Raw genomic sequence first — 5,929 nt, 5'->3', positions numbered from 1 at the left:
TGGCCCCCGCTTGCCCCCCCTTAGAGCAATTCTAGCACACCCCTTAAAACGCACCGACCCGTAAAATAACCGCCTGTTTATGGTTTCTCGCAGAAAAGTGACGCAAGCAGACACCGTATCGGCCCGCGACCTGCAAAAAAACTTGCGGGGCGCGGAAAAACTTCGCCCTCAACCTTTAGATTCATGGGGTGGTAGGCCGACCCGAGCTTGACCCCTATCCGCTACGAGATTTGGCGGGAGAGACATTTCCGCACGACAGTTCATTCCTCCCTCCCCTTCCGCCGCCAACCACCTTCCTCCGCCCGCTTCGGAGCACCTTCCCCGGCTTCCCTCTGCCGCCATGGAAACCTCCCATCCGTCGGCTGTCACCACGGATGCCATCCCCGAGCCAGTCCCGTCAGCAGATCTCGTCACCGGCGATGTCGCGCCCGTCGCCGTTCAAGGCTCCGCGGCGCCACCCCGCAAGCGGCAGGGCGACATAGTAGTTCAAGGCGGCGCTCCCGCAGGCCCCGCCGGAAGGACACGCGCGCCCGCTGCCCCTGTCGCTGCGAAACCGATGCCTCCCGCGCCAGTGAAGAAAGGGAAGGTTGCCGGTGTCAAGCGCAAGAAGACCGTCACAACAGCGACCCCGCCAACACCTTCCCCGATAGCTCCGACAAGAACTGCCCCGAGGATGCCCGCCGATGGCGCTGCTTCCCCCGCCCCCGAGGTGTTCACGGAATGGCCTCGAGGTATGATGCTACGATTTGCTTGCAAATTCTTTTCACTTTTGTGCATTGTGTGGGTTCGTGACTTGACGAGCGAAATTGCAATGCCGGTTTGCATGATGCGACTGCCGACTTCATGCAAATGTTGGACGACAACACCGTCGACATCGATCAAGCCCCGATCGGTGAGCATGGAGTTGGCCGAGAAGAAGCCTCAAGAGAAGACTCAAGGAGAAGACCATGCGCAAGGCCGCCATTGAGGAGAGAAGAGCCATGGCCGACGAGAACAAAGCCATGGCCAAACTCCTAGAGGGAACAAGATCATGATGATGAACCAAAATGAGATGGACGAGGTCACCGAAGAATGGCATGACATGGCAAGGATGGAGATCTTGGAGAGGAGGAGGCTAGCCGGGAGAGGCCATGCGGTGCCAAGGTTCGGTGAGAATGGTGGTTCGGCAAGTGATGGTGGGAATGGTGGCGGTGAAGATTTCATCTTGTGATGATGATGATGATGATGATGGATGTGATGCCTTTTGGGTTGTGGTGCGGAAACCATGTTCAAATGTCGCCAAAACTGTGTGGTGGTGACAAAATCATGTTTGAATTCACGGCATTTATGTTTTATTTGTTTAAAATTACGGTCAATTGATTTGTGTGCTTTTACGGTATGAGGGTATATTGTTTTTTACTACTCGGATTTGCGGGCTCTGTTCCACCGCAGCTGGTTTCGATCTTGAAAACGCGATTTTCTCGGCCCTTATCCCGCTTATAAGGGTCGCGGTTTTAAGGGATCTAGCTAGAGTTGCTCTTAGCTCCGCCCCTGCTTTCTACACCAACCAATGCAAGGACCGTGCCGGCTTCATGTCCAGCCACTCCACGTATCCCGTCGCGTCGTGGCGCCGGAAGCCCCGACGGCGACGTGGTCGAACTGCGTGGGGCTCCGGCATGTTTTTCTTGTTGTACTCGTGCAGCGCCGAGACAGATGACGCACCATGTCCAGCGCAACAGGTAGCCCGGGTGCTCCGGCCACGACCGGACCGACGGGAGCGCGCTGGGTCTGAGAGGCGGTCTGCGTCTGTCACCGTCGTTGGCGCAAGAGACAATGAGCGAGCGCCCATGGAATGGAAGTACGCGGCCGGCTGGATCCAGTAGAGCGCCGGCGTGATCCCGTTCCCGTGTGCGCGCGACGTAGGCGGCCCACCCTACGAGTACGAGGAAGGCGGGCGTAGAATAGATCATGCGCGTCACGGCGACGACGGCGGAGAGAGTCTTGTAGGTGCCTGAACCCCTCATCGAACTGGCCGTCGGAGTAGATTCGGGGACGTACAACACGCCAGCGGCCAGCGTGAGAAAAAAGTCGGGGTCGCTAGGGAGGGGAACATCAACTTCGTCGGGCCTCAACCCAACCACATTTTCTTTTTCCGTATATAAAGAGAAAAAAGTCTATAAATCGAACCTTCAACTCGCGGGCAATTGACACGGCCCTAAATCCATTTGTAGTCTTGTTTAGAAAACAGGGTGTGTGGCACTTCTAGTACTCACTCACAACTTTCTTAGGGCATCTCCAATGGCGATCATTAGACCGCCCGCACACGTTTGAATCGTGGAAACGATTCAACATAGGCATGTATCGGTCCACGAGACGGTCCGGACGCACTTTCTCCTGTAAACCGGAGAAAAACCTGAGGCTTTGCGAGCGCCAGGACTGCTGTCATGCCCGCGTCTGACCGTCCTGACCCACCCACCGCCCCTCCCATTATGTCGGCCCAGAGCATGCAACGACCAGCATTGATGCCCACGATTTGACCGGATAGGAGGGTTGTGCAGACGGACGAACCTCTCACTGACAGCATTGAAGAGGTGTGTCGACCGAGAGAGCGTCGCCCGCTGCTCACTCGGCTGAACACGCCTCCTCGCAGCATTCAAACGGCCACAGACTGCCCGCCGTCCTCAATTAAAACACATGCATGCGCTGAGAAACCTACTCCGGCCACAAGTCCGTTCGCGAGCCACCCGCCATTAAGCACAAGCCGGTTGGTCCGGCCGTTCCCCCGCTATTTAAACGATGCTAGATGCCGGCCAAAAATCGCATCACACTCCGCTCCCATCTCCTCCTTGCACGCCATTTTCTCCACGAGCTCCATGGCATCCGGCGAGCAGGAAGCCGAGTTCTTTGGCATACAAGCTGGCTGGGTGGTCTGTCGAGCCCGCTAGATACGAGCCAGGCAACTCTCTGCCCCGCCTCCATTGACGGTCCAGGCGGCTGGAGGCCAGCTCGCGGAGACAGAAGCTCCAAGCCAGGCCATCGTTCAGTAACTCGCCGCTCCGAGTCAGCTCGCCGAGGAGTGGCGTGTTGCTCCAGGCTGGCACGCGGCAGACCACGACGACACAGGCATCGTCGTTGCCTCGTTGCCATGGACGACGCCGTGTCGCACCGCTCCTCCCGTGCTAGTGACCGTGCCATCTGCCGTGAATGTGTCCATGACCGCGCCCTGCCGGCGGAGGTCGACGACACGGAGAACAGCATGTTCGCGCGCGCCGCCATCATCGAGGAGAAGTAGAACATGGGAGGCCGTTGCTGTTTGGGTCCCATGAAGGCCACCGCCGAGGCGACGCCAACGTACACAGCCAGTGTCTTGCACGGTTCAACGCAGACCATCGTCAACCCCTGCCTCAGCTTCATGGAAGCGGAGCCCCCCTTCCCCTCCGGCCGAAGCACCCCCTTTGCCACTCTGATAAGCGGCGCAACCAGACATAAGGAAGATATGGGGAAGAATATACCTCTAGGGGTCAAGGTAGTCCGACGAACGGGCTGCCGGACATGGGGAAGATGAAGGGATCCGTCGCGGTCGGCCGTAGACTGGTGTAGTGTAGCCGTGTCGTGGGAATGAAGCTCCGCGCAGCCGAACATGCACCTAGTTTTAGCTCTTTTTAGTTAAAATATGTCCAAACTGTAATGAATTTTCTCTGGTCAATATGAAATCTGATGTGTCTGCATGAATTTCATCCGTTTATTGAAAAAGTGTTTGAAATGTATGCGGGTAACATAGGATGACGGCCTCCGTATCCGTGTCCGCGGACCGACCCCCGCGCTCGCAGTAGGATTGGGAGGAAATTTGGCGCCATATGAGATGCCCTTATACATCCGTGACAAGGAAAAAAATGCCTTTGGTGACCTGCCCTTATACAACCGTCTGGAGGCGCTATCTGTGCCGTCACGCGTTTTGTTGGTCAGCGTCACGCATGCATGTATTTGCCGTATTTCAGCGACAAGCTTTTTCTACTCTCCTGTATTGCAATTAAATAAAAGATGTGTCTAGAACTCACTCGAGTGACATCCGCATAGTTTTGGTGCTACGATCAGCACGGCTGGATACTACAAACGAAGATGAAGAATATCGCGACGGTACTGCAAACAATGACAACATATGCTTTAACCGTCCTGGTTAAAATGCTACAACCGTTAATGGAGGATGTTGCGACTGGTAAGATGACGTGCTGCAATCTATGAGAGACGACATGCTACAACCAACAAGACCAGACAAATGCTCCAGCCGGTAGGTAGAAATATTGCAAATGATGGGACAAAATGTTGCAAGGTTGACTGAGGCTTTGTTAAATCTCAGTCGACTGAGATGAGTTTTAGCAAGCTCGATTAAATAAACAGTGACATCTCGTTTAGAGGACTCGGCACAGGGGAGCACGCACAGTTGCCATCAAACGGCCACACATGTTCATAGCGAAGATGCCAGGTTAAGTACATGGGATTGACCCGGTCGTCATGTTCCTGTGCGAAGCAGAGAGCCGTTTGAGCCGATCGTTTAGATTTCATGCCGTTGCCAATGGCAGCCTGTCTATTTATAGCATAGATGCATTGCATACCAGCCATCCCCAACTCAAACACAGCTCTAGCTATGGCTTCTTCCTCTTGGTCGGTGCGTTCCTGGGCAAGGCATCAGCACTTGCCGCTCATCAAGTCCCAAAAAACTTACATCATGCACAGCCCATACAATGATCGACACAGTTCTTTTTTCACCCAACCACGTTGCGTCGTTGAATTTTGGACACAGTTCTTTTTTCACTCGGCATTTCTTTTTATTCATCCACGCCATGTCTAGATTCAGAGCAATTTTTTTTCGCTCTACGTGAAATGTTTCCTCCTGGGGTGCGTGAGGTTCGCTGAAAATTTCAGAGCATTTGGACACCTGAGTAGCTCTCAGTAAAAAAGATAAATTGGAACAGAACAGTATATAAATAGTACACTTTTTAACAGACTGCAGATTTGTCTTTTTTGCCGAGAGCTACTCAAATGTCCAAATGATTTGCAATTTGGAGCAGACATTGCGTACCAAATTATCTACCATGCTATTTGTTTTGAATTTTTTATTCAGCACAGGTGTAGATGAGCCTAGGAGCCAAAATGCCTCACTCTGTTTCGAATAGCCAAAATGCCTCACTCAACCATGTTTGTCCTACTATATGCCCGCATGGTACCAAATTTCTAAGGCCAGGTCCGCATCTTATTTCAATATATGGCTGGCTTGAGTTTTAATTTCCAACAGTTTCTAGCAGGAGCTTGTTCTTATTTTGATTTTCAGCACTGGTTGTAAAAGTTCTTCACGAGTTGAACTGAAGTTAGTATATTTATAACATTTGCCCCCTCTTGTTCGATTATGTCGTGAAATTTCCACACAAAGCTGTGTGATCTTGCCAGATAATCATGCTAATGATTCATCAGAGTGTAATGTAATAAATTGAAGGCCTTCTAAATTTATTCATGATATGAGATCCTAAAATCATAAAGGTAGGTGCATCTTATATTCCTCATAAACACTAAACGAATGCAGTTAAGCTTCCATCCTCTTCCTTTATTTTTGAACGAAATGTATTATCATTTTAGTTGTTGAGCAAGTTATAATCACTAGTAGAAAAGGGGCCAACGGTCCAGGCCGGGGCAGCCCATCACTGGTAGAAAAAGGGCCTATAGTCCCGGTTCGTAAGGGCCTTTAGTCCCGGTTCCTGAACTGGGACTAAAGTGTCGGTACTAATGCCCCGACCCTTTAGTCCCGGTTCAATCCAGAACCGGGACTGATGGGCCTCCACGTGGGCAGTGCGCAGAGCCCAGGCAGGAGACCCTTTGGTCCCGGTTGGTGGCACCAACCGGGACCAATAGGTATCCACGCGTCAGCATTTCTGTGGCTGGGGTTTTAGTTTTTTTT

The sequence above is a fragment of the Triticum dicoccoides genome, chromosome 1A, assembly GCF_002162155.2.
Source record: "Triticum dicoccoides isolate Atlit2015 ecotype Zavitan chromosome 1A, WEW_v2.0, whole genome shotgun sequence".
NCBI lineage: Eukaryota > Viridiplantae > Streptophyta > Magnoliopsida > Poales > Poaceae > Triticum > Triticum dicoccoides.
Note: the sequence above shows the minus strand (reverse complement) of the source record.